The sequence below is a fragment of the Lissotriton vulgaris genome, chromosome 10 (genome assembly GCF_964263255.1).
Source record: "Lissotriton vulgaris chromosome 10, aLisVul1.2, whole genome shotgun sequence".
NCBI lineage: Eukaryota > Metazoa > Chordata > Amphibia > Caudata > Salamandridae > Lissotriton > Lissotriton vulgaris.
Genome location: NC_141698.1, coordinates 1,083,327,448 through 1,083,345,525, shown reverse-complemented (window position 1 = coordinate 1,083,345,525; position 18,078 = coordinate 1,083,327,448).

Genomic DNA, 18,078 nt, shown 5'->3' with positions numbered 1-18,078 from the left:
GGTCGAGGGATCCATTCGTCTCGAGGAAGGCGGCCAGCTGCTTGTTGACGGTCTTCTCAATGACTTTGGCTGGGAACGGGAGGAGCGAGATAGGGCGGTAGTTTTTGAGTTCGTTGGGGTCCGCTGTTGGTTTCTTCAGTAGAGCACTGAGTTCGGCGTGCTTCCAGCTCTCCGGGAAGGTGGCGGTGTTGAAGGAGGTGTTGATGATGTCCCGCAGATGGGGTGCGATGACAGCGTCGGCCTTGTTGAAGACGTCGTGAGGGCAGGGGTCGGTAGGAGATACGGAGTGGATGGAGTTCATCGTGCGGATGGTGTCTTCGGTGCTGATCGGGGTCCAGGCGCGGAGGGTGGTGGTGGGGGGCGTTGGTGCGGAGCGTTGGTTGTGTGCTGAAGCTGTTGTGTATGTCAGCGATCTTGTTGTGGAAGTAGGTGGCGAGGGAGTTGCAGAGGTCTTGAGATGGGGTGATGTCGTTGTTTCCGGCGTTGGGGTTGGAGAGCTCTTTCACGATGTTGAAGAGTTCCTTGCTGTTGTGTGCGTTGTTGTCCAGTCGTTCCTTGAATGCGGTTCTCTTGGTGGCGTGGATCAGTTGATGGTGTTTTCGGGTGGCGAGCTTGAGGGTGGTCATGTTGTCTGGTGTTGGGTCTCTTCGCCAGGCTCTCTCGAGGTCTCGGCAGTTCTTCTTGGAGCTCTTGAGTTCATTGGTGAACCAAGGTGCTTTCTTACTGCCGGGTCTGCTAGGCGGGGTCCTCAGTGGGGGGAGGTCGTCTGCGCAGTTGTTGATCCACTTCGTGAGGTTGTCGGCGGCCTGGCTGGGGGTTGCTGAGCTGGTGGGAGGGTGCTGGCTCAGGGATGCGGCGAGCTGGTCGGCTGTGATCTTGTTCCAGCTTCTTCGTGCAACCTGTTGCTGGTGGTGGTGGATCGTGGTTCTCCTGAAGCTGAAGTGGATGCAGCTGTGGTCTGTCCAGTGGAGTCCGGTGGCGTGGCTGAAGACGATGTCCTTGCTGGATGAGAAGATGGGGTCGAGTGTGTGTCCGGCGTAGTGGGTGGGTGTGGTCACCAGCTGCTTGAGACCGAGATTGGCGAGGTTGTCCAGCAGGGTGGTGGTGTTGCGGTCGTTGTTGTTCTCCAGGTGGAAGTTGAGGTCCCCGAGGAGGATGTAGTCAGCGGAGGGGAGGGCGTGCGGGCTGATTAAGTCGGCGATGTCTTCGCTGAATTGTGTGCGTGATCCCGGGGGTTTGTGGATGAGGGTGCCTCTGAGGGTGGTCTTGGGGTCGGTGTGGATCTGGAAGTGCAGGTGTTCGGCGGTTGTCAGGGTGTCGTCGGTGTTGGTCGTGATGCGGATGGTGTTCCTGTGGATGATGGCGATGCCTCCTCCCGTCTGGTTGGTGCGGTCCCTCCGGGTGATCTTGTAGCCCTCCGGGATGGCGATGTCGGGTGCTGAGGAGGCGTTCATCCAGGTTTCCGTGAGGAAGGCGACGTCTGGAGATGTGATGTCGAGGAGGTTCCAGAGTTCGACGGCGTGTCTGTGGACGGAGCGGGTGTTGAGCAGGATGCACTTGAGGTGGTTGCTGCTGGTGCTCGGCTTGGCAGGTGCGGGTGCAGTGCAGGTCCGGTTGCAGGTGAACTTGCAGGAGTGGCAGCTGAAGGGTCCGTGGGTGTGTCTCGGGTGGCTCGGTAGCATCCCGGGATTTGGCCGGTGTTGAGTGCGTTGAGTACGGTGGAGTTGTAGGTCCGGTGGGTGGACTGGTGTCTGCGGGGGCCAGGGGTCCTGGCGCTGGGCGTGGTCCAGGCGCTGATGGGCGTAGAAGGGCTTACCTTTGGCACACCTTCGGTGCGTCCGCTGCGCGGTCGCTCTGGGGGCGTCATAAGTGAGGAGCCGGGAGGGCGGGTCAGCTGGGTGGCGGGAGCGGGGCGGCCAATGGGCAGGAGGGGGGCGGAGACGTCGGGGGGGCAGTGGCGGGAAGGAGGACCGAGGGCGGCTCAGCGGCGGCTGGGTCATCCGGCGGCTGGAAGGAAGCTCACAGGAAGGGTACAGAAGACAAACGGGGAGAGGGGAAAACAAAGTTAAATACACTGGACGAGAGGCAAAAGGGAAAATAAGGCACAATACAGACGGCGGAATGCAGAGGGGGAGAGGGGAAAAACAAAAGTTAAGTACACAAGGTGAGAGGGGAAACAGAGGCACAATACAGACGGCGGAATGCTGAGGCAAAAGAAAGGCAGCAGCAGGAAGTGCACAGCAGTCAGCAGGGCAGAGTGCTGGCAAACAGCGGGCAGGAGCAGCGGTGTGGGGGCGACCTCGCCTGGAGCAGGCTCAACATATTTTCTCCCTAAAGAAAACAAGACAGAATAAGCTGCAACAATTATTTTTACAAAACGGTAGAAAGTTCCAAAGAAATGCAGCCACAAAACTTTGTTCTAAAATATCATAACATATGGCTAAAGAAAAAAACAAAAAATGTAATCTGTTATTTTATAATTTTGCATTAAATGTTTTCTCAGGAGAATTCTGCATACATTTTGAATAAAGTTCCACATGCCCTTGGCATTACCTTAACTCACTGGTCCTAGGTTGCTTGTATTCCAGTTCAAGGTAGGCCTGTCTTGGTAGTTTGAGCTGGACTGTTTCCATTGGATCAGGATCAAGACTAATTTGCATATGGCTAAGTCCAAAATGAGGTGGCTGTTTTTTCCGCCTCCTTCCCTATATGTCGAAGGTGGCCGAAAAAACAGCCAACATACAGCTCATGCAGTTCGTGGAGACGGCTTCGCTACTCCACGACTCGCAATTTGGCTTCCGCCCCCGTCACTCGACGGAGTCTGCTCTCCTCGTGGCGGTAGAAGCACTCAGACAGGGAGTAGACGAGGGCCAGACGATGGCACTGATCCTTCTATACTTAAGCGCAGCATTCGACACTGTAGCACACTCCACCTTGCTACAGTGTCTGAATGGAGGAGGGGTGACAGGAGCTGCGCTTGGTTGGATCAAGTCCTTCCTCTCTGAGAGGTGCTTTCAAGTCAGATTGGGTGAGTGCTATTCCAGGGAGATTGAGCTGGGCCAGGGCGTACCTCAGGGTTCGTCCCTGAGCCCAACTCTATTCAACATCTACGTCTCCCCCCTGGCGGCTATCGTGGAGGGATATCCTTCAAACTTCCCCAGCCCTCTCTTCTAACGCCAACGAAGCCGCCTCCAACCTCACCCTTTGGTTATCCAACACTGCCGACACCTTAGCACCACTGAAAAAACGTCAACGCAAACTTGGCATCAAGAAGGCCTCATGGTTCAACGATGACCTCAAGAAGTCCAAGAAACTGTGCCGCTCCCTTGAAAAGGCCTGGAAAAAAGACCCATCCACCAGCAACAAGGACGCCTTCAAAAGCGCAATCCGTACTCACCACCAACTGATCCGAAAAGCCAAGAAAACAGCATTCAAGGATCGACTTGACGACAACGCCCACAACAGCAAGGAACTTTTCAACATCGTCAAGGAATTTTCCAACCCCTCGGCCAACTCCAACGACATTACCCCCTCTCAAACCCTCTGCGATTCCCTAGCCTCTTTTTTCCACAACAAAATTGCTGACATCCACAACAGCTTTGACAACCAACCCGGAAGCCAAGCCACCCCACCATCAGCTGACCATCTTCCCCCCGTCAACACCCTTAACGCCTGGAACCCAATCTCCACTGAGGACACCATCCGCCTGATGAATTCCATCCACTCTGGATCCCCCACAGACCCATGCCCTCACCACATCTTCAACAAAGCAGACTCCGTCATAGCTCCGCACCTCCGAGACGTCATCAACTGCTCCTTCAATTCCGCTACCTTCCCAGAAGACTGGAAACACGCTGAACTCACCGCCCTTCTGAAAAAACCAACAGCAGACCCCACCGAACTCAAAAACTACCGCCCCATCTCGCTTCTTCCATTCCCGGCCAAAGTCATCGAGAAAGCTGTCAACAACCAGTTCGCCGCCTTCCTCGAAGCCAACAAATCACTCGACCCCTCTCAATCTGGCTTCCGAGCCAAACACAGCACCGAGACCGCCCTAATCGCAGCAACAGACGACATTCGAACTCTACTGGACAATGGAGACACAGTCGCCCTCATCCTCCTCGACCTCTCTGCAGCCTTCGACACAGTCTGCCACAGCACCCTTTTACAACGCCTCAAAAACATCGGAATCCAAGGAAAGGCACTGGAATGGATCACCTCGTTCCTCACCGGAAGAACCCAGAGAGTCCGTCTCCCACCATTCAAGTCCGAGGCCTCTGAAATCATCTGCGGCGTACCACAAGGATCCTCACTCAGTCCCACCCTCTTCAACGTATACATGAGCCCCCTCGCGGCCATCGCCCGCCAACACAACCTCAACATCATCTCTTACGCGGATGACACTCAACTGATCCTATCTCTCACCAGGGACCCCAGCACTGCCAAAACTAACCTACACGAAGGAATGAAAGAAGTCGCCGAATGGATGAAACAAAGCCGTCTGAAACTGAACTCAGACAAAACAGAAGTCCTCATCTTAGGTAAATCCCCCTCTGCATGGGACGACTCCTGGTGGCCGGAAGCCCTCGGAAATGCACCCATCCCGACAGACCACGCACGGAACCTTGGCGTCATCCTGGACTCTTCACTCTCAATGAACAGACAAGTCAGCGCCGTATCCTCTTCCTGCTTTAACATTCTTCGCATGCTCAGAAAAACATTTCGCTGGATCCCCTCCGAAACAAGGAAAACAGTCACCCACGCTCTAGTCACGAGCCGACTGGACTACGGAAACACCCTCTACGCAGGCACCACCGCTAAACTCCAGAAGAAACTACAACGAATCCAAAACGCCTCAGCCCGGCTCATATTAGACATCCCACGCAACGAACACATCTCTGGTCACCTTAAAGACCTCCACTGGCTACCAGTCAATAAGAGGATTACTTTCCGACTGCTTACCCACGCACACAAATCACTCTACGACATCGGACCAGATTGCCTCAACTCTCGACTGTCCTTCTACACCCCCTCCCGCCAACTTCGCTCTTCCAGCCAAGCCTTCGCCACTGTTCCTCGCATCAACAAGTCCACCATGGGAGGCAGATCCTTCTCATACCTGGCTGCCAAAACATGGAACTCCCTCCCCGCTTACCTTCGCCTCACCCAGAATCACCTAGCTTTCAGAAAGCAGCTTAAAACGTGGATATTTGACAAATAATCCTCCTCCCCTTCCTAAGCGCCTTGAAACCCTCTGGGTGTGTAGTGCGCTATATAAATGTTTTGACTTGACTTGACTTGACTCTCCGCCTGGTGTCCTACGCCGATGACACGCAGTTGGTCATCTCCCTATCGCGCGCGCCCGGTCTTGCGGCGGACATCTTCAGGAACTGCATGAAAGACCTTGCTGCCTGGATGTCTGCCAACTGTTTAAAGTTGAACGGGAGCAAGACCGAGGTGCTCGTGGTGGGGGGTGCACCGTCGGCGTGGTCGTCGGCGTGGTGGCCACCCTGTCTGGGGGAAGTCCCTGCTCCCTGCCATGAGGCCAGGAACCTGGGCGTGTGGCTGGATAAGGACCTCACCTTTGGCCCACATGTCGGTCGGGTGGCGGGGGTTTGCTTCAGTGTTCTGAGTGCTCTCAGGAAAGTATTAGATCTGCTTCCCATTTCGGCTCGTCAGACACTGGTGCATGCCTTGGTCACCTCCCGGCTTGATTATGGGAACCTGCTCTATCTGGGGGCCACAGGCAGGGTCATCGGCCGCCTGCAGGTTCTTCAAAACGCGGCAGCACGGCTGGTCCTCAGACTCCCTAGGAGGTCATCCGCCAAACCAGCCTTGCGGGCGCTCCATTGGCTCCCCATCGAGAGGAGAGTGGAGTTTAAGGCCCTTGCCACCTGCCACCGTATCCTGAATGGCAAAGCACCTCTTCCGCTCCAGAGCCTAGTAGCCCATTACGAGCCTGCACGCAGTCTTCGGTCCTCGCAGACCGAGCTGTTAAAAGTTCCAAGAATATTTAAAGCTCGTATGGGAGGCAGATCCTTCAGATACCTTGCTCCCAAGTGCTGGAATAAGCTTCCGCTGGACCTTCGGCTTGAACGTTCCGAAATCCAGTTTAGAAAAAAACTTAAAACGCACCTTTTTCAGTAGATAGCTTGGTTGGGAGGAGGGGGGACAGTCACTCCACTTGTCATAGCGCGGGGACACGCCAGTGGCGTAACCAGGCGCTTAATAAATGTCCAATAATAATAATAATAATAATATTGTGATACGTGCCCGAGCAATTGTCAGTGGATGAGATTAATTTAGGCATTCTATCCATCACCTTGCTGTTGTTGCAAGTTTCTAACAGCAGCAGTTAGAAAATAGCAATTTAAAAACCAACATCACAATTACGGAAGATTTTAAATTACAATTAGAATGAGTGGAGGAAGTGTTTCTCTAGCTGTTCCCAAACTGAAGGTATCACTTCTTGTCACGGCTTCCCTATGTTATAGCAGTCATGACAGGTGGCACAATACCGTACTGCTTTCTTACCCAACTACTTATACTGTTATCTACAGTTTAAGGATGACCTCACTAGGAATCGGTGACATCAACTTAGAATGAAGACACAACAATGGAGAAGCCAAAAGAAGGACCTGAGGCAATAAAGGAGGCTTTTTACCTAAGTGGGTAGAAAAGTGGGTGAATGAATGAGCCAGAATAACAAGGTGGATGGGTGGTGGTTGAGTTAAATGAAAAGGTTACTTACTGAGTTTTTTTAGTTGTTTCTTGGGATTGAGGGAGATCTGATTTAATTTGTGGAATTGGTGAGTGGGTGAAAGTGAATGTAGGAATACAGTATTGGGCAAGTGAACATGTTATTATGTGAGTTGGTAATTGAGTGGTAATTGGGTAGGTTGGTGAATAAGTGCACTGGATGAGTGAGTTCATTGTCTGAACAGCTAAGAACTCAGACTGAGTATCCAGCAACTTAACCACTCATCTTCCTTCCATTCCTCTTCCTTCTAGAGATGTTCGGCCTAGCATTATGATCTGCTGATAGGCTTGGGGGTCAAGTGTCAGGTCAGATTCTCTTACCTCCTTTATCTTAGTCTTTCTGTGCCTCCATGCAGCACACACTGTCCTTTACTCAATTCTCCTCAGATCACAATCTGGAATACGAGAAGGGAAACATTTATACAAAGCAGACAGTCCAAGTACATTGCAACTATAGGGAGTAGAGGTGATGCTGAGGAAATAACTCCAGTTTGGAGGAGGGGGCATAACCTTTTACAGACATCGCAGAAATTCTTACAAGGTAGAGATGGTGAGGCCTATTCAAAAAGTTAACCTTACACATGAGTAAATCTACACATGTAAATGTATTCTTACACTTTGTAGAAAATGTACTACTTTTTTTCTAATCATCTTTTGCAAGTGTAAATTTACTACAAAGTGTAGACTCACATGGCTCCACCCACAAGTACTTTTTTTACAAAGGCAGAGATTTCTGCCATCGGTTTAGAATCTCTCTATGGTATAGCATAGGGAAAAGTAGAAAGGTTTATTGAAGTTAAAAAAATACAAAAATTACATGTTATGTTAAATAATAATGTAAATTAATTTTGCATATTTGTTTTAAAGGTAGAACAAAGTTAAAAGAAATGCTACATTACTATTACTTTAAATTCGAATTAAATATTAAATTACTTTAAATATATTAAATTTGATTTTTTTTTAAACTTACTAAAAAAAGCCCATGTAAAGTAAAATGTTTTGACTTATTTAGTATGTCAAAGAAATTACTAAAAGTTCTGTGGAGAATTAATTTCAATTGTGTTAATTAGTTTAAAGATGAAGGATTGCTGCATTTATTTTTTAAATGAAAAAGGTACTTAAAATATTTATAGTAAAATATCTATCTATCTATCTATCTATCTATCTATCTATCTATCTATCTATCTATCTATCTATCTATCTATCTATCTATTCATCTTTATTTATATTTAGATCTATTTATAAGACATCTAAATAAATTAATTTATCTTAACATTGTTTTCTATGGGGTGTTTTTTGAAGTATGGGTATGTATAAAATTCATATAATTATGCAATATTTTTGGAAAATGACTAAATTACATGCACTAGAAATGCAAATTGATCATTTAGCACTATATTTTACAGTGAAATGAGTCCTCACGTCAGTTTTTGCTGGAAGAATTTATTCACATTTGAAAAATAGCATGAAAAACACAGGTGGCGCAAACTAGAGCTACTCCCTTTCTGGCCATTTGCTTTACTCTTGCATGCTTGCAGTAAAATACTGCTACAGTCAGTGTATAATTACACAAACAGTCAAAATTTTGTAAATTTTGAATAAGAAACATAACTTGAAATTTCAGGAATTATTGTAATTATGCTGACATAATTATAATTTTACATTGAATTTTACAAAAAAGTGATGGATGGAATACATGAAAAATTCTTAATGACCATGGCTGCTTCCCAGTCCATTGTTATTTTGCACACCATGCCTCCCCAGTTTAAATCAAGCCCTTTGTAAATCAGCATTGAGCCTGCTCCAGTAGAAACAGTGTGGTCCGAACTGCCAGGCCAGGTCCTCTCTGACCTGCAAGACGAGCATCTCAAGACTTGTTTCACCCTTCTTAGGGCTCATCAGTTGGATACAGTATGTTTCCAGTCGCACAGTGTGCACGGGGCCCACGTGTGGGCATACCAGTCCCACTCACTACTTCACCCAGTCCTAATTTTAAATTCCCGTCACCTTTATTTTCTTTGGGAGGGTGCTGCAGTGCCAGGGCTCGACCATGTGTGATTTTGGACTTACTCCACGTCTGAGTTGGAGTTCATTCACAACTGTTTTAAGTCCTTTTGACTGCAGTCACTTTAGAATGCAGTTTGTGAATAGTAATGGGCTTGCTTATTTGTGGGTGGGTGCATGTCCCTCTCTAAACCCCTCCTTTTCTCTCCCTTAACTCCTTCCTACTCCTTCCTAACACCCTCCCATTTAGAAGTAAGTATACTAAATAGGACACAAAGCCCTGCACATGGGCAAACCTGCCTACCTGGCCTCCAAACTCAACAAGGCTGGTCAAACAAGGAATCTCAGGAGTACTAACACTCTACTTCTCATCCCTACGAAAACTCAAAAACAAAAATCTTTATCACGCTCCTTCTCAGGTAATAGCACAGTGCAAAAACGTGTAGCGGTCATTTTTTGCTTGCTCGCTGTCCTCAACGTCATGTTGGCAACCGCGAGCGAGCAAAATGACATCTTGGCGAGACTGTTTTCCCATTCGCGATCAGTAGAAAATAAACCTCCCGGCGAGATTCTAAAAGCGGGGAGGTCAGGTTTCTCATTGCGAGTGGTCGCGTATTCTCGCGTCCGCTCTCGATGAGAAACTACCAGTCCATGTTGAGAAAGCTGCCGCTCGAGTAGAAATCTACTCAAGTGGCAGAAAACTACCGCTTGCACTTCAAGATGCAGTTTGCACTGATTGCACAGTGCGGACAAGCATCCGGCACTGTGCAATTAGTGCAAACAGCATTTTACACAGTGCACTACGCAGTTCGCGTAGCTACGCGTAGCTCGCATAGTGCGAAGTGCACTTCGCGTAGCTATGCATATAGCTACTATGCGAACTACGCCCAGGATTACCAAGGATGCTGAGGGTACTCATGGAAACTCATGTGTATTATGTCACTGAAGAAAATTAGGTGGCTGAGGCTTCTCGAATACCTAACAGGGAGACAACCTGGAGAGAGTGTCTTTATGGTGACTCATCTATGATTACTCTGTACGAGAATACTATAGAGGGTTCAGTGACCATGAATCCTTTAAGACAACTACAGACGAGAACCCTCCAGCGATCTCAATGACTGGGAGGTCTCCTCGATGACTCTAGAGCCGGATCGTCTCAAGAGCTCAGTGACTGCGAGGCCTCCTTAATGTTATATCCCCATAGTGTTCTTGCATGTTACCCAGCCTAGCTGTCTTCTGCTGCTCAGCCAGAGTGAGAGATGGCAATGAAATGTTGGTGTGATTGACAGGAGTGGAATGCTTGGGTGCCTGTGTGGATGAGTGGGGACAGTTGGAGATGGGCTGAGCAGCAGGGAGGCTGCTCCTGGTGGGGCTGGTGCGAAGGATACACCTGGCTTAAAGACTTATGTACATAGCAACTTAGCACTAATAAAGAAACTTACAAAACTCTTCCTGGCTACCTGTCATAAGATACAACACTGCAAGACCTCCTTGATGACTCTAGAGCAGGATCGTCTCAAGAGCTCAGTGAATGGGAGACCTCCTTTATGACTCTATAGGAGGGTCATCTTGAGAGTTCAGTGACTGGGAGGGCTCCTTTACGACTCTATAGGAGGGTCATCTTGAGAGTTCAGTGACTGGGAGGGCTCCTTTACGACTCTATAGGAGGGTCATCTTGAGAGTTCAGTGACTGGGAGGCCTCCTTTATGACTCTATAGGAGGGTCATCTTGAGAGTTCAGTGACTGGGAGGGCTCCTTTATGACTCTATAGGAGGGTCATCTTGAGAGTTCAGTGACTGGGAGGGCTCCCGTGTAACACGATACCAGATCTTGTGCAGCAACCCTTGTCAACACTTTAACACTGACAGTGTGCAGGTAACTCCTTTTAAAAGGTTTCAGAAATGTATATAGTCTGATCAGTGAACAAGCATGAAGATGCACAGAATTAAGCACCCAATATGAATGTTATGCTCACACTTGCCACAGCACTTACAGCTGCACTCTGGTCACACAGCCTTTAAGTCAGGGAGCCGCCAGGCAGCCTACTCACATGTTGTGTTCATCTTGTTGCCCTCCTGAGAGAGCTGATGGGCACCATGATGCTCTCACCGTTCTTTAAAGAGGCTGTGGGTATCATTGGTACCTTTGGATGGGTCCCACTCACACATTGATGCCTCATGCACTTCAGAACACTTTAAGATGGCTGCCACCTCAGAGTGTCATCACCTTCCATGCTTGCCCCACACTGCCCCTTCCCTCAGGTACTTGGTAAGAAATTAGGAAGTTTGTGCATCCGGATTAGAAGTAGCTTCAACGCGGGTCGAAAGCTCCTGAGGATGGAGGAAAACAGCACCACTGTGCACAGCACAATAAACAACAAACCGATGGAATGAATGCATGAAACAATCTCAGCCTCGGGCGCTGCAATCCACTGGTTGGATGCTTGTTAGCTCTCGGTTTCTATGACATCATTAGTGTGTACCAGGCACACCTCCTGGGGCTCTGAAATCACCCCCGGAAAGTATCTCACTCAAGCCTCTCTTTTTTTTTTAAAATGCTTTTCCTGGTTCCTTCTTGCCTCAGGACAGGGGTAAATTGGCTGCTCAGGAGAAACAATGACGAGCACAGGATGTCACGGTCGAAGGTTTAATGACATAACATAAGATAAACTATTTACTGCAGACAAGGAAAAGGAGGTCTGTGTTTATAGATGCCGTGATTTGCCCAGGGTCACACTTTATGTGCTCAGAAGGGATGCCGTGATTTGCCCAGGGTCACACTGTGTGCTCAGAAGGGATGACGTGATTTGTCCAGGGTCACACTGTGTGCTCAGAAGGGATGACGTGATTTGTCCAGGGTCACACTGTGTGCTCAGAAGGGATGACGTGATTTGTCCAGGGTCACACTGTGTGCTCAGAAGGAATGACGTGATTTGCCCAGGGTCACACTATGTGCTCAGAAGTGATGCCAGGACTAGAACTCATGAGCTCTGGTTCTAAGGGTGATGCCTTCGCCTCTCAAGCGCTATGCCTGGTGTTATTTACTCACAGGTCCGAATGTAGAAGCATTAGCAACTAGTTACTAACACACTTCGGATGCAGAGTATTTCCACAAATGTGGCTTCGATATTGAAATACTATTGTAAACTGTGTCTCCCGGTGTTATTCCGCATTAAGGGGCGAAATGGGGAGCCGCGTTTAGCGGCAGTTAACAGCCACAGTTTTATATTGTTGTACATCAGGGCATTGCACTACAAATCCAAATTGTCTGAATTTGCGATGAAATATGACTGCGCCTTTAAATGAGAGAAGCTGTGCAATCTGTTTCCTGCACAAGTAACTCAGGTTTTGGGCACAAAAAACGAGCGACCCAGGGGCTGATTCTGATGATGGGAGTAAAAAGAGGCTTTGAAGGTATTTTATTCAAGACTGTTTTCTTAAGAAACGTGCAATCTTTCACTCACCTGGTATCGGTGTTTTTCAATATTTAAGTGTGTATTGTTTTGATGCGAAAATAACATTTTGTAACCAAGTATTAGGTGTGTCTTGCTTTATTACAATTATTTTATGCTGTGCAATTTCCTTTTTGTATGTGTTTGTATTTAATAATGACCATTTATGGAATGCTCAAGAAAAACTTGTCTCCTTTTCAGGCTAAATAAAAGGCCTTAAATACTTGCCAACTGAATTGTATTAATTTTGTTGACTTCTAAATTAAAAGGTCAAAGCTGACAGGCCGGCCTGTTACCATTTTCTTTCATTGATGGACTAGTTCACAAATGATCTTTTAGACTTGTTGATCGTCCTTCTCTTCAAACATGCAAACACATCATCTGAAGCTCTCTTGTCTTTGTGGACATGCTGTTCTCCTTGCATGGACCTACTGTCCTCTTTCAACTTGCTTTCTGGAACGTCTGGTCCTCTTCACCATCCTTGATCTTTTCTGTATCAATGGGCCCACCGCTGGAGCCTACTGTCTCAACGACCTGATCGCCCACCCTCTACCCTGGGCATTGTTATCACAGGTTTATACTCTGCCCAATAACTAGACCGCGAGACAGTCTTTACACAGCTCCTCGTTTTGCAAGGCTCTTGACGGCCATCTTTAATGTGGACCCTTCCAATGGTCTGCTTGGAGGCTGTTCTGGATTCTCTTCTCATGGTTATCAAATACAGTTTCAAACTTGTCTACTGCTGAAGTTATGCTCTGTCACGTGTATTTTTATAGCTCCCATTTACCTGTGAGGGTATTACCTGGTGCTTTAGCAGGCGTGTGAGGCTAGCCTCGATGGGACTTACTCGATGAATGACGTTTTTAACTTTTTGTGGAATGCAAGAAGAGAGGAGGAGGCTCTAATGTGGTGTGCGAGGTTGATCACAATCTAGTCACAATGTATGAGAAGGTGGTGTCCCTGCAGCTTAGAGTAGGAGGCCAGCATTTAGCCCTTGGAGTCATTGGGGAATGGAATGGAATGGAAAGGAGTTTTATAAAGCGCTGACAGTTACCCTAAGGCATCCAGGCGCTGGTAGAGGAACTTCTGCTGGGGTGGATCGCTGGTGGATGATTTTATTTAGATATTTTTTGGTTGAAGAGGAAGGTTTTCAGTTGTTTACGAAAGGTGAGCAGGTTCGGGTTGGATCTTAGGTGGAGGGGGAGAGAGTTCTATAGCTTGGATGCGTTATAGGAGAAGCAGCGACCTCCTGCTCTGCATCTTCGTATCTGTGGAACAGCAGTTAAAAAGGCTTTCGATGAGCGGAGTTCTTTTTTGGGATGGTAGGGGGTGATCAAGGAATCATTGATCGGCGGCCCCGATCTCCAGAAGGCTTGGTGGGTGATGCACATTGCCTTGAATTGTATCCTCTCTCTAACAGGGAGCAAATGCAGGGATTTCAGGCCAGACCCTATAGAGTTTCTAGGAGGAATTCCGAGGAGTATGCGCGCAGCGCAATTCTGGATCCGCTGAAGTTTCTTTAAGCAGAATTCTGGAGATCCCAGGTATAGAGCGTTGCTGTAGTCTATACGAGACTGAATTAGGCCCTGGATGACTACCTGTTTTGCCTCAAAAGGGAGGAGTAGTAGGATGTTTTTCAGCTGCCTAATTAGGCCGAAGCAGGTTGCTGACACTTTGGTGACTTGTGTGTTAAAAGTCAGGGCTTTGTCTAGCCATACTCCAAGACTCTTTAAGTTGTCTTTGGGTGCGGGGGATCGCCTAGGCTAGGGGGCCACAAAAGCTCTAGAGTGGAAGGGGCCTGAGGGCCGAGGAGCATCAGCTCCGTCTTGTCCCCGTTGAGCTTTAAGCATGAGCTTGTCATCCAGCTCTTTACTTGCTCCATACAGGGAATCAGGTTGGTTTGTGATTGCTGGCTGTCCTTGTGTGCAAGGGAGACGACTAGCTGAGTGTCGTCCACAGAGGTGACAATGGTAAGGCAGTGCGGACGAACAATCTCTGCCAGTGGTCTTATGTATGCATTGAAAAGCGTGGGGCTAAGTGAGGAACCCTGTGGCACCCCACACCCCAGAGGCTTGCTTACGGAGACTGAGGCTCCTTCAAAGACGCTGAAGGTACGGTCTTTTAAAAAGGATTTAAGCCAGGCTAGGGCTTCTCCCGATATTCCCAGATTTAGTAGACGGTGGAGGAGGATTTGATGGTTCACCGTGTCAAATGCGGCGCTCAGATCAAGGAGGATCACTGCCACTGCTCCTCCCTGATCTAAGATCCGCCTTGCCTCCTCTGTAACCGCTACCAGGGCCATCTCCGTGCCATGCTTGGGTCGGAAGCCAGTTTGTGTAGTGTCCAGCAGTTGGTTACTCTCGAAAAATTTGGTTAGACAGGTATTAACATGCTTTTCAAGGAGTTTGCTTGCCCAGGGGAGTAGTGAGATGGGTCTATAATTATTGAGGTTGCAAGGTCGAGATTAGTTTTTTTTTAGGAGTGAACGTACCCTCGCATGTTTCCATGTAAGTGGGACTGTGCTGGTTGTTATCGAGGAGTTCAGCAGTTCCAGTAATGTGGGGAGAATTACCTGTCCAACCGATATCAGTGAGTTTGGTGGGGCAGGATCACAGGGTGAGCCGGATTTTATTTTGTGCATTAGTGAGTCTAGTGTGACTGAATCTAGTTGTGGGAGGTGGGCTAAGGTGTTATGGAGAGATACCTCTGTTTCTGCTGCGGAGGAGCAGATTTTGGAAGAGGGTTCTGCTCCCGTGTTCGGGAAGGATGTGTAGATTTTATTTATTTTGGGAAAAAAGAACTCACATCGTGGGGGTTCGGTGGGTTAGCGGTTGAGGGCGGGGGGAGCGTAGTGAGGCTTTTTACCGTTCGGTACATTTCTTTGGGCTTGCACTTGGCTGCCATTATTTTAGCCTCATAGTAGGCTGATTGAGTCAGCTTTATCGCTGACTTATAGGCTCTGATGGCCTCTCTGTATATAGTTTTATCCGTGGCCATGTGGTTCAGACGCCACTTCCTTTCAAGCCTCTTACAGGTGCGTTTTTTCTCTCGGAGCTCTTCCGAGTACCAAGGGGCTGTTTTATGGTGTCTTTTTGATCTGGTGACGCCAAGGGGTAGTATGGAGTCTAGCGAGCTCGTGATCCAACTGTTGTACTCGATGTTGCTTTTTGAGGGGTCACTGTTGAGTACCGGTTTAGTTGTGGTGAGGTTGCTAGCCCATTTATCCAGACAGAGTTTGGACCAGTTCCTTGATGTAGAGGGGAAGTGGGGGGATGGGACACACTTGCGTGTGGTCCAGGTGAGTGGGATGAGGAAATGATCAGTCCATGGGAGGCGAGTGAGGACGCAAACTGTTAGTTGGGGGCTGTTGCTGAACACGGGATCTAATAGGTGGCCTTGTATATGGGTGTGGGAGGGAACGAGCTGTTCTAGTTCGATTGCCGCTAGACTAGCTATTAGTTCATTGGCGACAGTGTCCTGTTTGTTGTCGAAATGTATATTAAGGTCACCTAATACTGTGAGGTTCACCGATAAGGTGGTTAATTCGGCCACAGTATAAGGAAGTGTGGTAGGGAACTGTTTAGGCGGTCCAGGGGGGCGGTAGATAAGGATGCCCGTGAAACTTTTGTAGCCTTTGATGAAGGGAGCAGGCCTAATCTTTCTTCTCATTCATCAGGGCAGGTCTCAGGCAGCAGGGTAACCCCCTGGCAATGGAATCCACAGGTCCAGGAATGTACTGAAGAGTGCTTCTGAGAGCCCTATTTTTTATAGTTGGTGCCCACTTTGAAATGGGAGAAGCTTCTGCAGATTTCTCCCCACAGAGGTGTTTAGAATTGTATGCCTCCCTATCCTAGCCCCAGTCTGTGTGCAGTCACAATAGGCTAGTGTGAAATTGTTTGTGTGTGAGCTGAGGCAGTGTCTTTGAAGTGCAGGTAACAGAGCCGACCCCTCACCCCCATCTGGCTTGGATGGCCAGTCCTCCCAACCCCATGCGCTATATTATGTGACATTTTGGGAGGGATACACAAAGGCCAACTGCTAACTACATCTAGTCATGTGACCCTTAAAACAGGCTGCAGGCACCAAATGGTTACAAAAAGAAATGCCACCTTTCTAAAAATGAATACAAAAAGAGTAACCTTGCTCTGTTTGACTATATGCTCTTGTTATTTTTGAGCAACAAACAGACCACTATCTTTTCTGTTTGAATGGAATTTGTATTCAACCATTCCTTTCTTTGCAATTGTTTATATTTACCAAAATGATTTTAGTTGCATGAGAAGTAAAGAGACACACATTATTTAAATTAACATACAAAACATGAAAAATACTTATGATGATTCACAATAGACAGTGCATGAAATACTATATACAGATACATTTATATATAACAACGTTGAACTTTTGCATCATAACATCAGAAAATTGAATAATGTTATCTCAATCTTGTTTTTAGGGCCAAATATATGCCAAACACAGGACAATATTTAGAGTGTGTACGTGGGGCATACGATTCAAAGCTAATCCCTCACGTCACAAGTTTATTAAAATTCCTCTGTGTAGAAAAAAAGTGCTGACGCGTTTCAAGACCCAGTCCTCTGGTACCGGGACTCTCATCAGGACTTCATGTTAATGGTCAGCAATTTCTAAAAAACATAAATGAATGATGCAAACTCTGCATCAGTGAAAATGAAAACTGAACACTATTTGCCTTAAAAATGTTAATTACATTTTCTGTACCTGATTGGCGGACAGAGCTGCTGCTCTGACTCCTATTTGCCTGGTCAGCAGAATCTCTCAACAGAATATTACTGCAGTGCACTTCGTAGTTTATACAGGGGGGAATTTCTACAAAACATTAAAATGATTGTGTCTATTTTAGTATATTTAAATACATGGACATTTGGTAACTCGACGGGCAAAGGTACCAGGTGAAGGGTTCTGCCATGGGTTGTCCCTTCGCTCCAGAGATGGCGGTCCTCTTTATGGCAAAATATGAAATTATTGTGATAGGAAAACCTCCTTTGGATTTTGTCCAAAGTGCCTGTTCCCTCATCAGCTGTGAAGGAACAGGCACTTCCTTGTAGTCCCACTTACACACGGCAGAGGAGATTTTTACAGGTGCGGTGAAGGAGTCACTGTACCCTTGGCTCAGCAAAGCTTTACGCGTGGTGATAGACTGAGTGCTGGGACCTGTGGGATCCATTCTGGATGGCCCATGGTTTAGCATGGCAGAATATGCAGGTTGGGACCTAGGTTCGCTAGGCAGTGGAAGTGTACAGTCTTCAATCCTGAAGCTAGAGAGTGGAGTCGGGTGATGGAGTCAGGGATGCCTCTAGAAATTCTATGAGGACCTTTCAGGGGGGATTGCTGACCAGCACAGAAAATAGTTGGATGTATTGACGAGATGATGAGTCAGCAGATTCTGTTCTTAAGAGTGAGGAAGTTCCTAGGCTGGGCCTGCCCCTTTTGTCTGTCATTATTGCTACTTCAGGAAGGTTGATGATACTGTGTGTAGGGTGTTCACACTTCATTGTGCCCGTATTTGGAGTCAACATCAGCACTGCACCTCTGAGAGCCCATGCCTTGCACAAAAGCTGTGCCTACACTACAGCCAGGAAAAAACTTGCAAATGGAACTACACAAAACTGGTTCCATGATCTTACACAGTGGATCCACATCCCTTGTCTGGAAAATGAGTATGAAGGCGGTATCCAAATCAATCTATTTTGTTCCAGTTCCAAGCTGCTACCTTGAACAGGGCTGGAGGGTTCCACTGAGTACTTAAAGAGCTGCTATGAGACCGTGGCTGATGTCAGCACAACAACCAGTTTCCAAGTGGTGAAGAGACATCACCTGAAGTC